Source organism: Pygocentrus nattereri, chromosome 6 (assembly GCF_015220715.1).
Source record: "Pygocentrus nattereri isolate fPygNat1 chromosome 6, fPygNat1.pri, whole genome shotgun sequence".
NCBI classification, from domain to species: Eukaryota; Metazoa; Chordata; class Actinopteri; order Characiformes; family Serrasalmidae; genus Pygocentrus; species Pygocentrus nattereri.
In genome coordinates, this window is record NC_051216.1 from 20,005,149 (window position 1) to 20,030,615 (window position 25,467).

General features: G+C 39.0%; 2 long non-coding RNA genes across 2 annotated transcripts; one reads left to right on the forward strand and one right to left on the reverse strand.

Moving 5' to 3' along the window:
* Nucleotides 1–212: 212 nt before the first annotated feature.
* Nucleotides 213–11,697, reverse strand: LOC108424261. Its single transcript, XR_001857614.1, has 4 exons — nt 11,598–11,697; nt 9,498–9,539; nt 8,882–8,949; nt 213–290 (listed from the first exon to the last, which is right to left on the reverse strand). It is a non-coding gene; the product is annotated as an uncharacterized LOC108424261 (long non-coding RNA).
* LOC108424263 lies at nt 11,120–13,448 on the forward strand. Its single transcript, XR_001857615.1, has 3 exons — nt 11,120–11,170; nt 12,984–13,128; nt 13,270–13,448. It is a non-coding gene; the product is annotated as an uncharacterized LOC108424263 (long non-coding RNA).
* The last annotated feature ends 12,019 nt before the right edge of the window (nt 13,449–25,467 follow it).

Genomic DNA, 25,467 nt, shown 5'->3' on the forward strand with positions numbered 1-25,467 from the left:
GTGAGAGATCTTATTTACTGAGAACTTGAGCCTGGCCAGTCACCAGATACTGAGGGGCTTCATCCTGCAGCTAGTGCAAATACCCCCACTTAAATCCAGAGAGAGAGAGAGAAAGAGAGAGACACTATGATGTTTACTCTGGATAGACTCCATCTGAACAGCTCAAAGCCTCTCTGCACGCCCATTTTATTACAGCTCTAGCTGAGAGAGGAGATAGAGGGGACGAGTGGGCCTCTTCTGTCCGTTAAAGCTGCAATGCCAGCAGTCTCCGTGATCTGTCTCGCCTCGCCCTGGGAAGCAGAGAGGAAGAGAGACAGGAAAAGATGGAGGCATGAGGAAGGAAGGGGGGGGGGGGGGGGTGAAGAAGGAAAAAAGAGAGCTCAGCTAATGACTAGCTCTTATGCATCAGTGCTCTTACTAATGAGCTTCCAGGGAGAGTGAAGGAGCAGGAGCGCAGGGCTGCTCAGGGATGTGAGGGGCCCGGGCCATCTCCCCCCCACTGAGCACCCTGCCTCCCCAGTCTCAGGCAACCCTGACTCCTGCCCACTAATGAGAGAGAAAGAGAAAGAGAAAGAGAGAGAGAGAGAGAGAGAGAGAAAGAGAGAGAGAGAGAGAGAGAGAAAGAGTGAAGCAGAGAGAGAGAGCGCAAAAGAGCGAGAGAGGCCTCAACTCAGACTGCTGTTGGGGTCAGCTGCATTCCTCCACTCTTAATAATTTACATTGTATTGATTTCCTCCACTGGTCTGACACCATCTCTCTCTCTCTCTCTCCTTCTCTCTCTCTCTCTCTCACCTGGATGGGCTCACTCATTTTTTTTTTACAGGAAAAACGCAGCTTCCACCAGAAAGACAGGGATTATGACAAAAGAGAGCAAGACTTCCCGCTCGGCCCACATCTAAACTAGTTAAACATAATGTTCACTTTAACCGTGACTCAGTCAGAGTCCAAAGCTCTGCTGCTTTAGAAACCACAGACAGCACTGAACGCTTTCCACTACAAAATGGGCTTTGGGGGTTTTAAAACTTTAATTAAGTTGTTTCCACAGTCAAATTTCAAATAGACAAAAATCTGACACATTTAGTGCTTATTGTGCATCCCTTTTTTGCAAGAGCAAGAAAAATCCACTGCCCTTAAATTGTTAGGTAAAACACACTTAACCAAGGTGTTCTCTCATTTACATGCCATGCGTTTCAGATATTAATATTTCAGTGGAAAGTGGTCTTTTCTTTCCATTTTCTGATAAAATGTAGGATACACAGACATTGCCAGACCAAAGGAAGCCCATAAAAAGGTGCAAATAAAAAAAGAGGAAGAAAGAAAATAAATTATGCAGTCAACGTCCTATTTAACCCCTCATCAGACACAGAGTGCCCAAAATTAGTATTCATCCATTGTCAGTGTTCTGATCTGTAAACTGCATTCTTTAAATATTCATAAACTTGGACCACAGTCTTCCCCTCTCCCCGATTTATTATTCAAATTATATGACCATTACATACAGTGGCATTTCCAACACTTCAAAAGAGCTTCGATCTGTTATGTCCGGGAAAACCTGGTTTCAAAAGACCTTAAAGTATTACTAAAATATTACCATAGCCATTAAGAATGATTCATGGTGTCATTGGGCCAAGTTACATTGACAGGGCAAGGAAAATTCCTATGCTTTTTGTCTAAGCTCAGAGAAGTGGTCAGCATAAGAGTAACTCTGTGGCTCTGCGTTGTTTGCTATACACTACCCCCTTGTGGAAAAAAGGCAGAAAAGCACAGGGTATCTCAGCAGTGTCTGAAAAGGCCCATATGGCAGATTCTGGCACTGGAGTCTCAGCTCACCACAGCATTCTAATCTAATATTGTTACTCTATCCAACCAGAAAACTCATCTGATACTGAGTCACACATTAGTGATGACTCAGAGGTCAAGTAAAGGTTACAGAAAGGCTAGCTGAATTTTGGCTATTTTGGGGGGGCTGGCATAATTTTGGCAATTTTGAGAAGTCAAATGAATTGTGAATGTTTTGAGGAGCTGACTGATTTGTGGCTGCTTTGAGGGGCTGATTGGCTTGTGGCTGTTTTGTGGGCCTGACTAACTTTTGGCTATTCTGAGCAGCTGGCTGAATTATTATAATAGGGGAGGCATTAATTAAAACTTGGCTATTTTAAGGGGGTGACTGGATTTAGCCTGTTTTTTTAAAGGCATAATTTGGTTCTGGCTATTTTGAAGCGCTAACAGAATTTTGACTGGTTTGACAGAATTTATACCGTTTTAAGGCGACAGCTCACTTTTGATTTCTGGCTGAATTTTGGTGTTTTTTTTTTTAGAGACTGACTGAATTTTGGTGGTTTTGTAGTGCAAGCTGATATTTGGCTGTTTTGAAAGGGTAACTGGATTCTGACTCTTTTGAGAGAGTGATTGGATTTTGGCTATTTGGACAGGCTGACTATTTTGGCTCTTTTGAGAAACTGTGATTGTGGCTGTGTGGAAGGGGCTGAGTGAATTTTTAATGTTTTGGGGGGGCTCGCTGAATTCTGGAGTTTCAAGAGAATGTCTGAATATTAAGTGTTTTGGGGGTACAGTACTGTCTTTTTCTGGAAATTGGAATAAATTTTATCCATGAAGCACTGTTGTAGCGGTCCGCTGGTGACACAAAATTGTTTAAAACAAGACAGGTTTTACATCAAATCATGTAGGTCTGTCACTATAATTACAATATTACAATGTCAGTAAAGTTTATGTTAACACACACAACAGACTTGTGACAGGTGAAATGATTATCTTAGTGACGCTTGACTACCACCTAATGGTTTTCTTAAACAAGTCCACCATCTACTGTTCACACCATTTTTTTTCAGAGCATGCTCAGCAGCAATCCGCTGTGAAAAAAACTAGTGCTATTCACACCACAAATCTAGGAACAATTACAAATGTAAACGATTACTCACCTGCTGCATTACATGCTATTCTATTTTAGAAAACCTTGATCATTTTTTTTTTCTTTAACACACTATCTGGCTGTAGAAAGCACACAAAGCCAGGTTGGTTAATTATAGATACATTCATCTAAGTGTTATCATGTGTTAGCGATATGGATCTTGGCTTTGTGAAAGTGTGTGGATTATCATGGCTTACATCAGGGCTTTACAGTCTTGTCTCAGGCAGTCAGGATAAGACCCACTGCTTTAGCTAATGACCCTTCTCTTTCTGCTCCAGTGCATCGGAATATTAATTTTGGCTGCACAATGTCCTTAAAACAACCTAGTAAATTGCCCAAGCAGGACCGTAATTGTTTATGAAGCTGTAAATTGCTTTGCAGTGGGCGAAACTAATAGCCTTTTTGCTAGGGGGGAAATGAACTGTTCTGTAAGAGAGGCTATTTTCTTTATGACTGGTATTTTTCTTTTTTATTAAAAGTAATAGTTACAGGGTGTCAGTAAGCTGCATGTGTTTCTACTAGGGTCGTGTGCTTTCTCTGGCCCTAGCAATGCATCAGAGTGCACTTTCATTGCTCTAATGGGGGTGATAGTACTACAGGGTAGCAATGAGCTACCCCATGTTCAATATTAACTTTGCATAACAACATAGCTGGAAAAAAAATGATAATGCAGTGAAAATCAGAAGTAAACAACACCTAGTTTTATGTACACTGCTCAAAAAAATAAAGGGAACACTTAAACAACACAATATAACTCCAAGTAAATCAAACTTCTGTGAAATCAAACTGTCCACTTAGGAAGCAACACTGCTTGACAATCAATTTCACATGCTGCTGTGCAAATGGAACAGACAACAGGTGGAAATTACTGGCAATTACCAAGACACACTCAATAAAGGAGTGGTTCTGCAGGTGGGGACCACAGACCATTTCTCAGTACGTATGCTTTCTGGCTGATGTTTTGGTCACTTTTGAATGTTGGTGGTGCTTTCACACTCGTGGTAGCATGAGACGGACTCTACAACCCACACAAGTGGCTCAGGTAGTGCAGCTCATCCAGGATGGCACATCAATGCAAGCTGTGGCAAGAAGGTTTGCTGTGTCTGTCAGCGTAGTGTCCAGAGGCTGGAGGCGCTACCAGGAGACAGGCCAGTACACCAGGAGACGTGGAGGAGGCCGTAGGAGGGCAACAACCCAGCAGCAGGACCGCTACCTCCGCCTTTGTGCAAGGAGGAACAGGAGGAGCACTGCCAGAGCCCTGCAAAATGACCTCCAGCAGGCCACAAATGTGCATGTGTCTGCACAAACGGTTAGAAACCGACTCCATGAGGATGGTATGAGGGCCCGACGTCCACAGATGGGGGTTGTGCTCACAGCCCAACACTGTGCAGGACGCTTGACATTTGCCAGAGAACACCAGGATTGGCAAATTCGCCACTGGTGCCCTGTTCTCTTCACAGATGAAAGCAGGTTCACACTGAGCACATGTGACAGAGTCTGGAGACGCCGTGGAGAGCAATCTGCTGCCTGCAACATCCTTCAGCATGACCGGTTTGGCAGTGGGTCAGTAATGGTGTGGGGTGGCATTTATTTGGAGGGCCGCACAGCCCTCCATGTGCTCGCCAGAGGTAGCCTGACTGCCATTAGGTACTGAGATGAGATCCTCAGAACCCTTGAGAGATCATATGCTGGTGTGGTTGGCCCTGGGTTCCTCCTAATGCTGGTCAATGCTAGACCTCATGTGGCTGGAGGGTGTCAGCAGTTCCTGCAAGATGAAGGCATTGAAGCTATGGACTGGCACGCCCGTTCCCCAGACCTGAATCCGATTGAGCACATCTAGGACATCATGTCTCGCTCCATCCACCAATGCCACGTTGCACCACAGACTGTCCAGGAGTTGGCGGATGCTTTAGTCCAGGTCTGGGAGGAGATCCCTCAGGAGACCATCCGCCACCTCAACAGGAACATTCCCAGGCATTGTAGGGAGGTCATACAGGCATGGGGAGGCCACACACAATACTGAGCCTCATTTTGACTTGTTTTAAGGACTTTACATCAAAGTTGGATCAGCTTGTAGTGTGTTTTTCCACTTTAATTTTGTGTGTGACTCCAAATCCAGGTCTCCATTGGTTAATAAATTTGATTTGCATTGATGTTTTTTGTGTGATTTTGTCAGCAGATTCAACTTCGTACAGAACAAAGTATTCAATGAGAATATTTCATTTATTCAGATCTAGGATGTGTTATTTGAGTGTTTCCTTTATTTTTTTGACCAGTGTAGTTGTGCATGAAGTACTGTTCACAATGGAAAAGCACAGTGGTTTTTTTTATAGTGTTCCATTGCATTTGAATTGAGGGGCAGACCAGCCAACAAAAAGAAAAAAAATAAAATCGTAACAATATTAACAACTACTTGACACAAACAATCCATGTTTAAAGCTTTATCATTAGTCTTTATTCTTTCATTGGTTCCTCCATTTTACTAAAATATTTTATGTAATATCTTAATTATAAAGAATCACAGTATATGGTCAAACTTGCCAAAGTGTTAGCTAACAATGTGTTAGCTAAGTGTTTAGCAGTCACTGCAAAGTAGTGTTTTTCAAATTCATCCTGAGTTTGTGGCCTTGATTCACTGAAAAATATGACCAACAGACACTTCCATTTGTAAAGCCTTAGAAGTTAAATCACTAGACATTAATTGACTTGCTGGGACTGGTTAGGCAGGTCAAGAACTGTAATTAGGAATTGTCAGCTGATGAAAATTCCAGAGAATGACAAATTCTCTAACTCTTTAAACTTTGTGTTAACACTCAAAAACCATGGGCTCTTCTAAGCAGCTAGCTGAAGATCTGAACATTAAGATAACTGAAGTTTATTAAGCAGGGGAGACTATAAAAATACAAAGACTTTCCAGCTTGCAATGTTCTCTTTGCAAAATATCAAGAACAGTACTGCAAAAACCTCAAGAAAAGTATCCAAACTTATTTTACTATTTTCTACTATTTAAGTTAATTAAGTGTAAAGTAACAAAATATGTAACTCGGCCAAGGGTGCCCAAACTTTTGCTTACAATTGAACTAACTCTGCAAGTTCTACCTGTCTTCCACAGTATACTTAATACCAGCCTGCATTTAAGAATGCCACATTTTTCTTTCTCATCTACAGACTGATTGCATAAGTGACACAACATGAGGTAAAAGGCAGGTTTAATAATACCACATGCATAATACCACATCAGAATTACTCAAATTGACTGGGAAAACCCCTTCAAACAGCTCCTACAGACAATATTACTACATTTACTATATGGAAAAAAGTATAGGAATCTGCGCATTACACGGACAGGATATTTTATGACATTGCATTCTAAATCCATAAGTACTAATATGGAGTTTGTCCCCCCTTTGCAGCTATAACAGCTTCCACTCTTCTGGGAAGCGTTCTACAAGATTTTGGAGTGTGTCTGTGGAAACTTATGCCCATTCATCCAGAAGAGCATTCGTGAGGTCAGACACTGATGTTACACAAGAGGATCTGGCTCGCAATCTCTGTTCTAGTTCATCACAGGTTCTAGTTTGATGGCTCTGTGTGGGCCAGTCAAGTTCTTCCACACCAAACTCACCCAACCATGCCTTTATGGAGCTGCTTCGTGCATTGGAGCTCAGTTATGCTGGAACAGAAAAAGTCTCCTTCCCCAAACTGTTCGAAGTATACAATTTTCCAAAATGTCTTGGTCTGCTGAAGCATTAAGATTTCCCTTCACTGGGGGCCACCTAGGCCGACCTTTGAGAGCAACCCCATAGCATTATCCCTGCTCCACCAAACTTTACAGTTGGCACAATGCAATCAGGCAGGTAATGTTCTCCTGGCATTCACCAAACCCAGACTCATCCAGACTGCCAGGTAGAAAAGCATGAAGTCACTCCACAGTATATGTTTACACTGTACCAGAGTACTAGGAGAACATTACCTGCTTGATTGCATTGTGCCAACTGTAAAGTTTGGTGGAGGAGGGATAATGCTGTGGGGTTGCTTTCAGGGGTTGGCCTAGGCCTCCAGTGAAGGGAAGTCTTAATGCTTTAGCAGTCCAAGACATTTTGGATAATTGTATACTTCCAACTTTGTGGGAAGTTTTGGGAAGGACCTTTTCTGTTTCAGGATGACTGTTTATTTTGTTTATCTATCCAGTAATAATGCACATTGCATTGTCACTTTGTTTACATCCATAAATGTCAAATTGTTAAAGGTAAACTGTACAACTATTAACATTTATTACTACAGTCCATAGTCAGTTCATTCACTGAAGGGACAGGCACCACTGCATTGTCTCCTACATAATATTCATGCAATTACTTTGTATTTTTTTATTGCACATTATTCTTATTGTTTTAGTATATTTTATTATATTATTTATCATAATTTTCTTTTCCTGTAATTGTAAATAGTCTACGGCAATATTTTGCTCCTGTTCCTTTTGCTCTGTACTGTGCTTTGTACTGCTGTAGTAGAAGAATTTACCTCTGAGATTAATAAAGCTATTTGACTGACTGGCTGACCGTCTGTCTATCTGTCTGTCTGTCTCTCTCTCTCTCTCTCTCTCTGGAAGGTCTGGAACTCCAGTTATTGAGTCAGCAGAGTTTTGGTGGTTTTTATGTACAAAGTGCCTCAGCACTCAGTGGCCCTGCTTTGTAACATTTTGTGGTTGCAGTAGTTCCTAAATGCTTCCACTTTTCAATAACAGTGTATATAAGAGTCACAATGAATAATGAAATGCATGCTGCAATACTTGGATGTGGGAAAATCATAATGATCCTACCACTGACAAAAATTTGTGTGAACAAAAATACCAATCATATCACTAACTTAGATAATAATAAACACTTAGTTCCTGAGCTGTGATGTATAACTGTTGGGCTCTTCTACTGCAAACCTGATCTAATCTTTTTTTTTTTCCCCACTCAAGGCATGAGTTAAAATTTGTTGCAATGTGAAAAGTGCAAAAAATTCTATACTCAAGCTAGTAGAAATTGTCTGACAGACAATGATTTAAGAGTGAAATGAATTCCCTAAAATTTACTCACAAGGGAGAAAATGCATTTGAAAAATTACAGATACTCAAAGCTAATTATTGCAAGCTTACATGCTGGATTCAAGATAACCTGGAGGAAATGTCAGCACTCTGGTTTTGGCATATTCACTGTGTGCAATGTTACTGCTGTGATAAACAATCAGAATAAATCGGAAGGATTAATGCTCGGCCATTTATTATTATTATAACGGATACACTATTAACAAAAAACATTCTTTTTTTTCAAGGGTTCTTTAGTAAAGAAATGGTTCTATATAGAACCATGAACACTCAACTCTTTGCATGATTAAAGGGTTCGCTGCATCATGAAACGGTTCTTCAGATTGAAGGAGAATGTGCTGTAAATGGTTTTATATAGAACCTTTTTGAAAAGGGTTCTATATAGCATCACAAAGTGGTCTGCTGTTGTTACAATGCCAAACCCATAACAAAATGGTGCTATACAGAACCTTTTCCTAAAAGGCTTTATATAAAACCATCTACAGCACATGCTACTTCAATCTAAAGAACCATTTCACGGTGCAAAGAACTCTTTAATCACACAAAACGTTCTTCAATTTATTCATGGTTATTAGTTTTCTTTATTAAAGAACCCTTGAATTTTTTAAGTGTGTACCTTTAACATGTAGGGCATGGTTCAAAGTTTGCAAGCTAGCCTGTCTAAATTATTTTCACGTTTAATATGATTTTATCTTGCAAACAGTTGGAATAAACCATAGTGTTTGTTTTGCTGTGTTTGCAATAAGTCATTAAGAAAATAATAGAATTGCTAGGTAAGTAAACAAAACAAGCCATCAGGAATTCTGTTCATCCTCAAAAGCAAAATGTCAACATGAAAAACTGCAAATTAAATATCTCACATCATTGCAGTAGGTAGATGAGATGAACTTGCGAGAAAACAGCTGAATCAGCAGAGCCTCAGGTGAGTCTGCAAAGGGAATGGTGACAGTCAGTGTTAAATCAAAAATAATTTGTGCTGTCTTGTCTGGAAGAAATTTCAAACACATTTAGTCACACATTTTTTTTCGGTTTTGCAGAACAGCTGCATTACTGGCACCTGCTTACTCCTGTTTTGGATGATTCATAGTACACAACACACACTCTGAACTTTAGATCAAAGACCTTCACATTTCACTGCAGCACTTCCTCATATAACCTGGAATTCACTAGTTTCCACAATTACTGAAAGCTATTTAGACTCTGAGGGAGCCAACAGCTTCGTATCATTATACTCCTCTAATTTCAGACAATTTCAGTCAGGCATGCTTAACAAAGTTAGGTAAAAGTCTTTACTTTTTGGAAAATTATAGGAAATCAAAAATTGATTCATAATGTATTATTAATTTAATCCCACCAGTCACAATTGTGGCCAAAATGTAAAGCTCCAAAAGAGCTGCTAGTAGATTTTTTAACAGAATGGTACACTATAAATTAAATTACCAGTTGTCTTGATTTCATATGACCAGAGCTATTTACCTCAAGCGTGCACCTGAGAAAGATGATGTCTCTATCAGAGCTCTAAAAAAGGAAGTTAGTAAAATATGTTAGAAAACAGCTATAACACATGATCTTTACACATGACTGATTTTTTAAAGATTATATTACAGTATTTATATCATGCTCACAGTACATACAATTATATAAAATGGTTGCAAAACTACAAGGTCAAGCAAAAAAAAAGCAAACTTAAATCCCTCGTATACTAAACACAGCTTTTTTCATTGCTAAGAGATTTAAGACATTCAATACATAAATTCAACTAAGATTGTTCAGAGCAAACTAGACAGTCATGCAGTATATCATGGAGGTCTGTTCAAACCACATCATCAAGTTTGCTGATGACACAACTGTGTTGGGTCTGATCAATAAGAATGATGAGTCAGCATACAGAGAGGAGGTGCAGCGGCAAACAGACTGGTGCGGAACCAACAGCCTGTGTCTGAATGTGGACAAAAGAGATGGTTGTCGACTTCTGAAGAGTGTGAGGTGACCACCCGCCACTGAACATCACTGGCTCTGCTGTGAAAATCCTCCTGTGGAGGTTTCTCAGTGTCTACATCACAGAGAACCTCACCTGGTCCTTCAGCACCAACTCCATAGCCAAGAGAGCCCAGCAGTGCCTCTACTTCCTACAGAGACTGAAGAAAGCTCATCTCTCCCTCCCATCCTCACCATGTTCTACAAGAGGACTGTGGAGAGCATCTTGAGCAGCTGTATCTTCGCATCGTTTGGGAATTGCACCGCCTCTGACCACAAGTCCCTAGAGTGAGGACAGCTGAGAAGATCACTGGGGTCTCTCTCCCCTTCATCATGGACATCTACATCACACGCTGCATCTGGAAAGCATTGTGGATGACTCCATCCATCACTCACACTGACTTTTTTTCACTGCTGCTGTCTGGCAGAAGTTACTGGAACATCCGTGCTATCACTGCCAGACTCTGCAACAGTTTTGTTCCTCAAGCAATCAGGTAAGCAATCGTAAGGACTGATCTGAAAGCCCCCTTCATACACATATTCCACACTCCCACTCACACACACACCTCTTTTGATGCTCTACTTGCACTTTGTGGAACATTGCTGCTAACACTGTGTTTTCACTGTTTACTCAAGTTTTACTACCTCAGTAACTGCTGTGTTTATGTATGTCATCTGACGGCGTGACTCACAGATCATAGCATGTTTAATATCTTTGCACCTTATTCTCACTACCTCGTGTCCAGAAATGTGTCAGTGCTGCACTGTCCTGTCTGTTTAATTCATCCTATTTATTGCACTGCAAAAGCCTCTTGACTTAACTTGACGTACTGGAACATTTGGGTATCTTCAGTGTACTGGACAAATTAAATATTAAATCGTTACAAAGCACAGGATGACAATGGTCAGTGGCACCAAGCAACACTCAAAAACGTTAGTTAAACCAAACTATGGCTAGGGGTCTTCATACTGGACAAATTCATGTTGGCCACAAATTATTTCCTTTTTTAATACCTTATAGGCTATTTTGAACACTGTCTCAGTTTGGGTCCCTCAGAAAAACGGTGTTTTAAAATGCACCTGTGGACGCCGCTGAATCATCATCACAAACCTCAGGCCATGGTGACAGTTCTTACACGCTGTTTCAGAAAGGCTTTCTTCCCTTTCGTCCAGTAAGTCGTCTTTTCTTTTATAAATAATGCTGCAGGCACACCCTCCGTTTCTACTTGTTGCTGTGGTTATTAAGTCAAATTAGATAGTGTCATGGCTATAATGAAAACCAAATGGCGTATAAATATCGTTAACTTACATATTAGCCAAACTCGTCTAATGCTAACGCTACAGCTAACGTTACACCCTGGCGGTTTCTGCTCCACTTAAGCTGAGATACGTAAACTTTAATAACTTTCAACACGCGTGTAAGTTAAACGTTAAACTGAATTTACAGTCGTTAAAATGTTTAATAGAGTGTAGTTGTCAAAGGTGACCTAAACTTCTTAACAAGCGGGGTAGACCTAGGTTAGCTAAATGGCTCTGTATTGAGGCAAGTTTTTAGAGTCACTTAATAGGAGCCTGCCTCGACGGTGAAAAGTGGCTTACGTTAATGTTCATAGGCAATGCAGCAGAGTTTGCGAGTTCGTTTTCTTTTTCTTTCCTTTTCTTGCTTTCTTTCTGTGCCATCCTTGCAGGGAAGCAATAACAGAACGAGATTTTCACTGTGTGAAGAGTTCTCTCATCCACTAGAGGGCAGCACAAATCTTTTTTACTTAGACCTTTCCTTCTTTTGAATGATGTAAGGGGAAATGGAGAAATGCATGGGTTGAAATCCACTGATTAGAAGGATTAAGATGAAACCAAACTATCACAAAAAACCCTTCTTCTATCAAATATTGGCCTGGATGTGTTTCAGTGATGCGAGGTGGAATTTTGTTACAGATAGTAATTAACAGTCTTTTATTAACCATGAGTGAGTTAATTACACTCTCATGGCACAGTGATTAGATATATGCAGCTAAAATTAAAATGTTAACTGCACAATTAACTGATTTTTTTATCTCATCTGAAAGGCTGCTCAGATTTATTGTTTCAATCTACTCATAGAACAAAGCAGATAAACTTTGAATAATTATTATATTGCATGCAAAAAGAGTAATTATACACTTTTTGTGTTTTAAAAGTTCATCATTGTGTTAGTTATTAATCAAACAAGGCTGTTAGAATTTTTTATTATTTAACTAATTTCCTTATTACAAACTTTTCAGGTTAGCCAATGTCAGTGGCAAAAGACTGACATCAAGTTGACATCATGTCAAATAAGGTTACCATCTTTAACACTCAGTGCCACAGCCTTTTCACTGCGCTGTGCCTGAAACAATGATAACACCTGCATTCATCCTCATATTAAGCATCTCCTAGACTGACAGCAAAATTGCTGCCTAGCATGAGGAGGGTGTTAACTATAGATTTCTGTAGGTTTGCTGCTCTATACAGGAGCTGATCGCTGATGGGAAATGAAGGAGGCAGCTCTCTTCAAACAGAACAAAGAGAGAGAGACAGATGGATCAGAGAGATGTGTGTTTGGCTGCCAGCCAGACGTGCTGTTGTGGAGACAGACAACACACAGCCGCCGTCCCCTCTTGAGGACTGCTACTGAGAGCGAGGGAGAGGGGTGTATGTCTCCTTGTCTCCTGATTAATATGCTTATTATTCCAGCTAGCAGAAGATCTGTGGAAAACCGTTTTGACCTAGGAGCTTCCGCTCTGTTACAGCATTGAGTATTATATGAGGCCTCATGTCAAGCCTTGTTATACTATTTATGAGCTTCATCGCAATAGCACATTCTCTCTCTCTCTCTCTCTCTCTCTCTCTCTCTGTGTTTCACACATGTACAATCACTAAAGCACATGTACATCTCTGGATAAACATTGACAGAAATGATCTGATTGTTGAATTATGACTCTGTTTGTGTATTGTCTTTTCTTCCAGCTACGCTGATAGCTGATGTGAATCCAGGGCCCTTTTGAAGCACACAGTCCATTTACATTGAGAAAAAGCAGGCTGAGGTGGCCGAGGACCGTTACTATGGTTACGTGTGATGGCAGAAGCCTGGTCGGCCAGGGATAAAAGTGAGGTAATAAGTCTGTTGAGCAAACACACACACATGCAGCCACAGAGCCCAGTGACCTTAGTGTGTGCTGTAATGAATGTGCTTAGTCTTCAAACTTCCCAGTGGGACGCTCATCTCAGCTCTTCTGTTGTCTCATTGTGGCAGGATTACAGACATCTTCCCCAAGTGACCCACAGCACTGCTATCACTGCCTTTATTTACTCTTAAGTGATCTGTAAAAACATGGACTTGGATGGAACACAAACCTCACCTGGGTAGAGACATTTAACCTCCCCAAATCGCTATTGCTCAATTTCATGGATTAAATCTAGTCTTCCAACACCTATAATGTTTCACTCTTTAAAATCCCATTTAGTTTAGGCTTAGCAGGATTCATACAGGTCCGGGAATGCCTGGAAAGTCATGTAAAGTAAACATGCCAAAATACAATACTGAATTTTGCTTGAAAAATTACACAGTTTAAAAAATGTACTTTAATGTCAAGAAAAAAAAAATTAGTTTCTGTAATCACTTTTATTTAATAAAATATATTAATATGCATGCTGCTGGTCACCATATCAATGCAGACAGCAATCTTGCCTATCTGTGTAGCTAGTGAAACGGCAAAGAGAAGGATTTAAGACGAACATTGATCATTTTAATTTCAAAACAGACTTATTTGCTGGCTGGTTACCTTAAATAGTTAATCTGCAGCAAGAAACTGTCAAACACAAAAAAAATCACAAACTTTTTCGCCAGCTGCTTGTTCAAATTTTCCCGCTCCGCCTAAAATGGTGCAAAAGTTACATTTTGGCGCTTCAGGCACAACTTAAGGTGGAAGAAAGAAATTTGAACAAGAAGCTGGCTAATGAGAAGCTGACTTCAGCCTTGTGAAATGTTGAATGTTAAGACACATTTCTTTCATGAAACTCTTCTACTTTTGTGGAAAGGTTTCCTGCTGGAGATGCAAGAAAAGCAGTTATAGCTGAGCTGCTTAAAGCAGAGTAAAGTCATTAAAGCAATTGTTAGCCTGTACTAGTACATTAGCACCTATTGAGACATATTTAAAGCTAAGAATGGTAAAATTGACAAAAAATGTTGCGGCTCCCAAAGTTTTTTGATTTTTGTTGAAAGGACAAAATGGCTCTTCCTAACATTTGGGTTACCAACCCCTGCATTAGGCCAATGTGGTCTTCTTTAGTTTTGCAATAGAGCTTCTAATTTTGGTGCAAGAAATGGAAATGTGTACCCTACTAATTAGCATTTTGCAAACTGAATGCCTAAATAATTTGATACTTCCTTATGAAGTTTCTCACATTGTATGACTTGCTGCTTTATACAAAAACTAAAGCATGTTGCTTAACTGAAATCAGTTGTAACAGTATTTTTATTTATTTTTTTATTTTTTGTTCATTTTTATAGATCACCACATGTTAAATAGTGTCAGACACCCAATACGCATGTATGATCCAGGCACTGTGATTTGTAGGGTTTTGTGCTTTAATCACTTGTTAATTAAATTAACCTTGTAGTTTCAGTGCAGAGTTTAAGAATAACACTTGAGATACCGAACATGTCTTGGCTGATTGAGTATATTTGGGATCGTTGTTGTTGGACTAATGCTTTTAAGCGTATTATTTAGAAAGTAGTTTGAGCTACTCAAACGAATACATAACCCATGTTTTTATTATTGTGAGAAAGGTGAGTCTGGCTGTGAATGTGTTCCAGAGATTAAATCCATACTCAAGTAGAATTATTGTGTCTTTAGTGAAATAAACATTTATTTAAAAGTATTTTTTTAAGAGCTTGAGTAGAAGTATAAGCACATAAGGTCAATAAAAAATACTTGCATATAGAACTACAGTGGATCTTTTTGTTTGTTAGTTTGTTATGCACTACTTTCTCTTTTCATTTTCCATCTAATATAAAATGATAAACCTCAAAAGATCAAACAGTGTGAGTAATCAGAAAGCAATGCAGATGGTGTCAACATAATAAAACTAAACACAGAAATGGAAAATGTTAATGATTGATTCATATGATACATACATACATACCTGACTGTGTGCAGATGCTCTCATATTAAATATGGTTAAGGTTAAAGGAGGGTAAGATGATTTGGCAGAGCTAAATCCTTTACTAAATGAAGAATTACATTAGAGTTTATATATAGCTGCTCATTATGACAAGAGCCCTCTGCGTCAGCATAAGGGTGTGCTCTGTACAGCCCATACACTCTGCCTTATTCACATGTTTAATGAATGAAGCTATAAAAGGCTGCCATATACTCATCTATCTACAGACAGACCTCGCTGTCATATAGCCGTAATCCCCCAAATAATCTCATTTACACACCAATCACTGTTCTGCAAAGAGAGAGTGAGAGAGAGGCCTTTAGAGGACCTTAGTATATCTGACCTCATTGTTTATCGCAGAATCATTTCCAATCCGATGTCTTCATAATCCAGGGATGAATTCATTTGCAGTAAAAGTGGCACAGATGTTTGTTTGACAGTTAATTTTCAAAGAGACTGCATGGCAATTAAATTGAATTTCAGTGACTGCAAATGTTTCAGCTATTTGCAGCAGCAAAAGCTTTATTGTAACAAATGCAAAATAAATTATTAAATGAAACAGACATGCAGATGATAGCAGTAAACTGGATTTGATGTAGCAAATCTATGATATGCATCACACATCATACATTTACTACATGACAAAAGTAATACACTGAATTTGCTTGTATAGGATAGGATTGGCACTGAGTAAAACAAATAAAATTGCAGATACTTTAGCACAGTAACCCAGCGTCACCTAAATATTCTGCTTAATCTTCTGGATTACAATAAATACATCATCAAATATAGATTTGAAATAACAGTCACATCTAACCATGCTAATCTTTGCTGCAGTAACAGCCTACACTCTTCTGAGAAAGCTTAGGTGTGGGAACATTGGTGTAAGCATTTAATTGCATTCATCCACAAGAGCTTTAATGAGGTCATGTAGTGATCTCATCCCAAAGGTGTTGGATGGAGCTCTATCACTCCAGAGAATGCAGTTCCACTGCTCTACAGCTCGGAGTGTTGTACCCATCTAGCAGATGCTTAGCATGGGCAACGGGTGCCATACGGCTACCTCAGAGCATCCTATTCTATTGGCACTGCTTTTCAATGGGTGCATGTTAAAGTAGCTTAGTTCTCTAATTACAAGAAATGTCTGAATACTTTTGGACATATAGTGTATTTTATTTATGTTTAAATGATATGCACATGCAGAATACTACTTGGTCTATGTTGTGAGCCAAATGAACGGCAACAGTTTATCAGTTGTTATGTGAAGTGCATACATATGTTTTCACTCTGATGGAACATTTGGCCTGGGTGGCAGCATTGGAGAGATGCCAGTGCTGAGAACTGTGAACTGATGAGTGCCCTAACCAGCACAGTGCAGGCACTGATAGTAACAGTGTATGAGTTCAGCTCAGCTTAACGTGCGAGGAGCAGGAACCCACAGAATGCTAAACTAGCAAGTGACAGTGATAGAACACAAAACAGTGAGTGATAGAGACGGTTGGGGGGACAGACCTATCTGTGGAGAACAGAAAAACAAAGAGAGAGAGACAAAGAGGAAAAGAGAAAAGGAGAGGGTGAGAACATTTCTGTGTGGTATCAGTGGGTATCAGGCAGGGTGTATCAGTGCTGCAGAGAGCCTGCACTGTGCCCTTTATCCCACAGGACGCACACTCATCTCCCTAAAGATAGAAGCACTCAGGCCCAGGGCTGCTGTATTTATCACCTCTGCAAATGAGTGGAAAAATGCATGCAGAAGGGAGCTTTGTGTGCTGTGGCCTCAAAACAAGTTCAGCACCCATGACAATAAAGTGGTTTTGTGTTGCTGGGTGTTAGACCAAGTCCTAATGTGTTTGTAACAATAGCTCTAGTTAAGCCCAGAACAGTGCATGTGTAGCAGTTGCTCAGACTGTGTTTATAGCTCACAGTCTGATGTTGCTTTGCATTCTGCTGTGAAAAACATATTTAAAACACATATTGAAATAAATTTAGTTATTTACAAATTTATTGTTATTTCTAAATTAAGTTGTTTTTTGGTCATATTTCTATTAATTTATGTTCTCAGTAGTGTGCTAGAGACCTTCTTACATTATTTCTTTGGCAGTGCCCAGCATTTCTTTGATTATAGCGGGAGGGAGCTACAGATTTTTCATCCCTGAATGAAAAAAGCATTTTCACATCATATAAGTTTCACATCATATTTATTATTTTTAATTTTTCAAACCATCTTCAGGTCTTCAAAGCAGACAAATCTTCACCCCTCCTCCCTTCCAATATTTGATGAGTAGAAGTACCTGGACCTTCAATTTATTGTAATTTTAATTCATTTTAATGACATTATTTTTCCTGCATTAAACAAAATAAAACATTTTTTCACAAAAAACAAAGGTTTATTTGTCATGCATACAATACTGTCCACAGGTCACTCACTCTTTTTTAATTCCCAAGCAAAACAACCATTACATACAAATTATTCATTTTTAGGAGATATATTTGATAAGAATACATATAAAATAATCTAGTGTTTCCCACAAGTCTGAAATAAACCTGGGTGGAGCATCAGTGGGGGGTGGGGTGGGAGCGTTCTAATATGCCCGAAAATAGCCTATATGTGAGAAACACTGTAATCCACTTGCATAAGGCATAAGGAACATGGGAAATCAAATGCAAATAAGTGAAATAACAGTAGTTTTTTTTTAACTGTGTTCAAAAAAAAAAAAAAAAAGGTATAGAAAAGAATAATTTAAAAAATAATACCCTAAGAACCTAGCAAGACTTGGTAGACCACCAAAACTATCACCATCAAATAAACCACACTTAAAGTGCAACAGACGTCTCGGACTGAGCTTTAGAGGTGTGGAAAATAATCACTGCAGATTTCTTTGAAAACCTGAAAACAAGTCTTTCGAAAATAATGAAAAGCTATAATAAAGGCAAAATGGGACAGAGTAAATGCTCAAATGTCATATATATTGATAATATTTAGCTGCTGAAGCTTCTGTTTGAAGGCTGATCGTTGACTTTTGTAGAGCACTGTACCTAAAACTAGATCAGAAGCATTAAAGCCTCCAGTCTTACAGACATTCTTTAAATTACAAAGAAATGGCCGAGCAGCTTGCTCTTCAGATTTGGAGGTTTTTAATCTGGTCTTTCGTTTTATTCAGGGCAGATGGTTTTGTGTACAAGCGGAGTAGAGGCCTAGTGGAGAGAGAGAGGGACCATATGAGAAGTGATAGAGTTGTAGGGAGAGAGAGCAAATCTGGCTTGCTCTGCTTTTGAAAAGGCGGATCCTAATCTGGGTGGACGTGAGAGCGGCAGAGGGAGAGAATGAAATCGTGTTGGAGTTAGACGTTAGAATGAAAGAAAGGAGGAGAGAATGCAGGGTTAGGATATGTGTGAGAGAGAGAAGAAATGAAAGAGAGAGTGAGTAATGAGTGGTGTAATAGAGTGAGAGAGAAGCAGTGAGGTACAGCAGTGTGTGAGGGTAGCCCAGCCTGGTGGTATTCCCTGCCGTGCAAGTTGGATTAGGCGCTCCTCTCTCTCCCTGCTGCTAGAAAAATTGCTACACATTCATCCAGATTAAGGGAAAAATGAATGGACGACGGCAGGCGGTCGCGGGGGAGTGCTGGCTTTTTTTAAAACAATCAAGATCAGCAGAAACCAGAATACCTCCTCTATACTTAGAAATATTTTCTTTATGAATCAGACCCCCACCCTTGCAAAGGATGCAAATGTACTCTGCTACTGTTGTTTATGAGCAGAGGTTGGTAGGAACTAGTTACATTTGCTCTGTTACATGTAGTATATTCAGTAAGTATATTCATGAGGAGAGTAATTACTTTTTACTTATTTTATATTTTAGTCATTAACATTTAGTTATTAATTGCTTTTTTTGGTTAATTTTATTATGTAAATTTGATTTGGTAGCAGCACTTTTACTGCGCAAGATTTGTCGCATTTCTCATTTTTGGGCTTTAGCATTTTATTTTAGATCAAAATGAGAAGACCAGAGCCTAACAAACGGAATGGAGCCTTTCCCCCCGCCTATAACTAACTCTTCCTTCATTGTATGATGCTACCGAATATGGAATGGCCAGCACGTGTCCACCAAGACATGTGAAGCACCACCGCATATGGTCAATTCTGTTACATTAGCTAAGAGATGCCCATGTGGGTTAACACCAAGCAGAGGTGGACAAAGTACACAAATCACGTACTTGAGTTAAAGTAGATATACCCAAGGTAAAATATTACTCCAGTAAATGTAGAAGTCCTCCCATTAGACCTCCACTTGAGTAAAAATACGAAAGTATTTGTCTTCAAATATACTTAAGTATCGAAAGTAAAAGTGCTAAAAGATTATTTATGACTCTAATGTCCTATTACTATTTTTGTAACAAGACTCGCTTCATGAACTCATTTTAGGTGAAAATACTCTAGTGTCACTCTTGGTAAACCAGTCTTTTAATGGATTATCATTAATTAGTCTGACACTGATGTCTATTAAAATGATCAAGCACAAAACACTGAAGGCAAACAATTCCCATTAGGTAGAACTGAGTGGCTATGAAATAACAATTTGTGAACAAGTAAAGTTTCAGCTGAAGAATTATCTACAACTTAGTTACAAGTGAAAGTCAAAAGTCACCAAAAATGGAAATACAGTAAAGTACAGATACACGAAAAAACTACTTAAGTACAGTAATGAATGACATTTATTTCGTTACTGTCCATGACTGACATCAGCAGACAAACAGGCTAAACCAACCGTCTACTCGCTGCCTTAAGACGTCACGTAGGTGCAACTATATTGAGACTGTTTCACTACCCCGAATTAAACACAAATTTATAAAATCTCCATCAGTTTGTTTAAATAACTAATATAAAAATTTCAGATCCAGTGTCTAACTGCAACACTCTCTGAACTAAGGTTTTGTTTGTTCAATATAAGATCACTCAAGTCTAAGGCTCTCATTGTAAACGATACAATAACTTATCATAAAATTGATGTATTATGTCTCACAGAAACATGGATTAAACCTGATGAATATTCACATTAAACGAAGCCACCCCCGTAGGTTATAATTATGTATACAGCTCTAGACTGTCTGGCAAAGGAGGTGGTATATGTGTCATTTATAAAAATTTATTAGACATAAATCAGAAAGACAGACTCACTTTCAATTATTTTGAAATTCTTTTTATAAACATAACCGATCCAACCACAAATAGAAACGTACTTACCCTTATTAGTATTTATAGACCACCAGGACCTTATTCAGAATTCTTAAAAGTGACTTTGTTGCAGACCTAGCAGTGAGCACAGAGAAAGTAATAATTGCAGGAGATTTTAATGTTCACTTTGAGAACACAGCAGCTCCATTAAAAAAGGCATTCTCATCTATCTTAGACTCTGTAGGCCTTACTCAAAATGTAATAGGGCCTACACATTACTGTAATCACACTTTAGATTTAGTTTTGACTCTAGGTGTTGACATACATAATCTGTTTTCCACAAACTTCAGTAGTTTAAGATCATTACCTAATTTCATATGAACTAGTTCTTAGTTAAAATGTATATACATCACCCTGTTATTGCATGAAGAGTTCAATAACGCCAAATACGGCTCAACACTTTATTGAAATCATTCCAGACTTATCAACCATAGCTTTTCCTTCATCAGACCCAACAGAGTTAGATGAATTAACAGATTGCCTAGAAAATATGTTTCGATCAACCTTTGAACCTCAAATACCCACCAACAATACCAGCAATGATTTCATAGACTTTTTCAATAACAATATCGAGAATATTAGACAAAAAGTTCAACCGATACCAGTAACCTACCCATCATCTGGTTTGGCTGAGACAACACAAAATGTGGTTATAGAAGAAAGACTGGAAACATTTTGTCCACTTCAACAGTCAGAACTAGAAAAAATAATATCTTCCTCAAATTGTGCAACATGCCCACTTGACATGATTCCGACAAACTTTAGCTAGTTAAACAAGTACTACCAGCTATAATTAAACCCATTTTAACAATAACTAATTCTTCTCTTAGTGTAGGTCATGTACCCAAATCAATCAAACAAGCAGTGATTAAACCTTTGATAAAGGAGCCAAATCTTGACCCCAGCGAATTGTCAAGCTATAGACCTATTCCCAACTTACAATTTATTTTTAAGATTTTAGAAAAAGCTGTAGCCCAGCAACTCTATTCCTACCTGCATAAGAACAGCATATATATATAAAAAAAATCCAATCTGGTTTTAGGCCCCACCACATCACAGAGGCGGCTCTAGTTAAGATAACAAATGATCTTTTTCTTGCCTCTGATCAAGGCCACGTATCTCTGCTGGTACTACTTGATCTAAGTGCAGCTTTTGACACTATAGATCCCTCTGTTCTCTTGGACAGATTAGAAAACATGGTTGGAATCAAGAATAGTGTTATCCTGATTCACATCCTTCCTCACTGACCAGTTTCAGTTCACACAATTAAATAATGTATCATCTAATTATACAAAAGTGAAATATGGAGTTCCTCAAGGTTCTGTTTTAGGTCCTCTGTTATTCACATTATACATGTTACCATAAGGCTTAGTTATAAATAGACATGGAATTAGTTTCCACTGCTGTGCTGATGATACACAGCTGTACATATCAGCCAAACCAGATGATAAATCCAGATTAAATAAAATAGAAGATTGTGTAAAAGATATAAGAAAGTGGGTGCTGCAGAACTTCCTTCTTTTAAACCCACATAAAACAGAAGTTCTCCTTCTTGGTCCAAAAGCTGCTTGGAATAAATGTTCAGATTCAATGTTAAATCTTGCTGACTTCTCTGTAGTACCTGGTTTGGTAGCTAAAAATCTTGGGGTGAAAATTGATTCAGATCTGACATTTAATCAACACATATGTAATATTACAAGGACATAGTTTCTTCACCTCCGAAGCATTTCAAAGTTAAGAAATGCGTTATCCCTACATGATGCTGAAGGAAAAAAATAAATAAATTGGTACATGCCTTTATAACTTCAAGGCTAGTAATGCATTGTTGTCAGGATGCTCCAGCAGGAACGTAAATAGACTTTAATTAGTTCAGAATGCTGCAGCTAGAGTACTCACTAAAACCAGAAAATTTGATCACATCAGCCCAGTTTTGTCAGCATTACACTGGCTTCCTGTCAAATTCCATATCGACTGTAAGATTCTTTTGTTAACGTATAAAGCCTTGCTCAGTCTCGCACCTGAGTACCAGCAAGATTTTATTTCCCATTGTGAACTACCACGTTTACTTAGATCACATGATGCTGGTTTTCTACTGGTTCCTAAAATTCAGAAGACTTCAATGGGGAAGAGCTTTTTCTTACAAAGCCCCCAAATTGTGAAATAATCTCCCAGTTAATGCTTGGGACTCTGACACAGTCTCAAAGTCTTGACTGAAAACATACTTGTTTAGTTTAGCTTTTGCTAATTAGCCTTCCCCTTTAGATAAAGGCAGGAGATCCAGGGGTTCATGGACACAGAGGCTTATGGTAAACTGAGATGTTGGTGCTATAGGAATCTAAATGTAGCCTACAATGTTTGAATGGTTGCCTCTTGATAGCTCTGCGCCTGTGGGTAATTAGACCCTCACATGTGAGAGAGGCTGTTGGAGGGGCTAAGAGGGCAGAAGCAAAAGATGCAAGGGAAGATGGAGTGGTAAAACAGTTTTTTACCTCACTTTTAGCTCCCTTTTTGGTTAACTTTGGTAGGAACTTTGGAAAGGAACACTTCTGTATCTACCTATCTTTTCAAGCAGTAAAATGTTCAACTTTTAACCAAGAGGTTTTGTGGAATTTTTGTTGTATTCATCCTTTTTTTGGTGGACTTAAACCAATGGGCGAGTGGTAGAGCATCAAACTAAGGCTCATTACTACATGGAACCTACAGGTGCTGTTAACCATTTCATGCGGTAACACAGGTTTGTTGACGGTGGAGTGGGGGGATCCCAGTGTCTAAGGGTACTCTCATATCTATGTTACCTTCTGGTTCTCTCCTTTTAGTTTATGCTGTTATAGTTAGATCTGCTGGAGTCACCAGCCAAGGTCTTCTCCTCACCTATCACCAACCCACTCTCCTGTTCATTTGTGCCAACTGCAGCACCCTCAATTACATCACTGTGCCATCCAGATGTATCAGGATTGAGATAGGATGGGACTGTTTCAGCTCACTCCCACTTTTCATAAAGACTCAGTCAGAGACTGCCTCTACCAGTGCAGTTTCTAAAGCTTCAAAAAGAAGCTTCAAAACTTCAAAAAGAGATCCTTTTAGTGTTTATGTGGTATATAGCTTATTAAATTGTAAATACTGTTTGACCAGAGGAGGATGGGTCTCCCCTTATGAGTCTTGGTTCCTCCCAAGGTTTCTTCCTCCAGTCTGAGAGAGTTTTTCCTTGCCACCATCGCCTCTGGCTTGCTCACTGGGGGATATATGTTGTAACTGTATGTTTTCAAACTTCTGTAAAGCTGCATTGTGACAACATTGTTGTAAAAAGTGCTATACAAATAAACTTGAATACTGATGTTAAGTGATAGGGGAATAGAGGGGGAGAGGGAGGACCACTCTACTCACCCAGAATGAGGAGGACAATTATGATTTCTTAGACTTCCGGCCATGGGTGCTTTCTGACATTTCTGGAGAATGCATTCACAATTTTCTGACAAAAGAGCCTTTGCTACCCTTTTCACCTCTTTTTATCATTTCAAAGTTTGAAAATATTTACTTAGGACAGTTGATGAACATTGTTTAGTGACATGAGTGTTAAAACCATATGCAGATTTTAATCATTGAAAGCAGCATTTGGATCACAATCTAGAAAGCCTCAGTGTGCTCGTAACTGCTGTTATTTACAGCCCAGATGGCAGTTTGGAGCTGGATCAATCAAGCTTCCCTAAGACAATCTACCATGCACAAACACAGCACGCATGGTATATCTGTGTAGCAATGCAAGCTTATGGAGCATTACTCTCCTGTCAAGCCCACCCATACAGAAAAGAAATACATGAGCAATGAGCATGTATTATTTTATATGTGAGATAAATGTTAAATACTTTAGATCATTTAGTATATTCCACTATATTCCAGTCACTGAAATACATTAAATAACAATAACATTAAAAATTGGCTATTTTCATACTATTTCATACATATTTGAGAAATACATTTTACATGTATTTCTTGTCCATATGGGCAGCCTGATTCCAGTATGCTGCCATCTCAGTGAGTACATCAAACCATTTTATCTCTTTAAAGATGCCACTAAATAATGTAAGGCCATTAGACCAGACTGCTCATTCACTAACATCAAGCTAGCAGAGCACTACTAGTGTAAGACTGAATGGACAGCAGCTCTGTAACTGGTAGCCTGAAATCACCCCACAGCTTGGGCTAGTCATCATAGTCTTCTCTGGGCGACCAGCATGACAGCCATAGCTCAGCTGTTAGTGGCGGGGAGGGGGGGGGGTTTGGTGGTTGGGGGGCTTGACGTGTGAGAAAAGTTGCAAAGATCTTGCCAAAAGGTTTTATATACAGTATAGTGCAAAAGTCTGAGGCAGCTGTGAAAACTGTTTATTTCATCAGTAAGAGTGTTTTTGTCAGTAAAGCACTATAAAATATTAGGATGAATACAAATAAACATAAATACTAGAAAAACTAAAGATATTTTTAAAAAGTGATTGATATCTTGGTTAGAAAAATACAGTTTGGTTCCTGACTTCTTGCTGCGCTTCACTCATTGCATGGATTTACTAAATTCCATCAGCAATAAACCTGATTTAATTTAATGAAGGACTGAATAATTAGGTATTGTGTGATAGCTGTCAATACTGTACTCACTCACATAGAGGTTTGGAAATGGTTAAGCTGACATTCTGACCAATATAACATCACAAAATATTGTACACTCTATGTCCCAAATGATCCATTTCCAATTAAAGAAACTTTAAGGTGCACCCATTGTTGTTTGTATAATCTCCATGGAAAAGCTTTGCCAATTGAGTGAGATGCTCTAAAGCTGTCACATATGTGCCTAAGGTCACCATGCCCAATGCCAAGTGTGGGCCAGAGCCCAGTGCTCCCAGCGCTGGGCTGTGGTGCAGTGGAACTGTGTTTTCTAGAGTGATGGAGCAGCTTGAGATGGAGTAGACCTTGTGACCTAATCATCAAATATCATTAATTGACCTCACAAATGCTCTTGTGGCTGAATGTAATCAAATCCACATGGAAGTGTTCCAACATTTGGCGT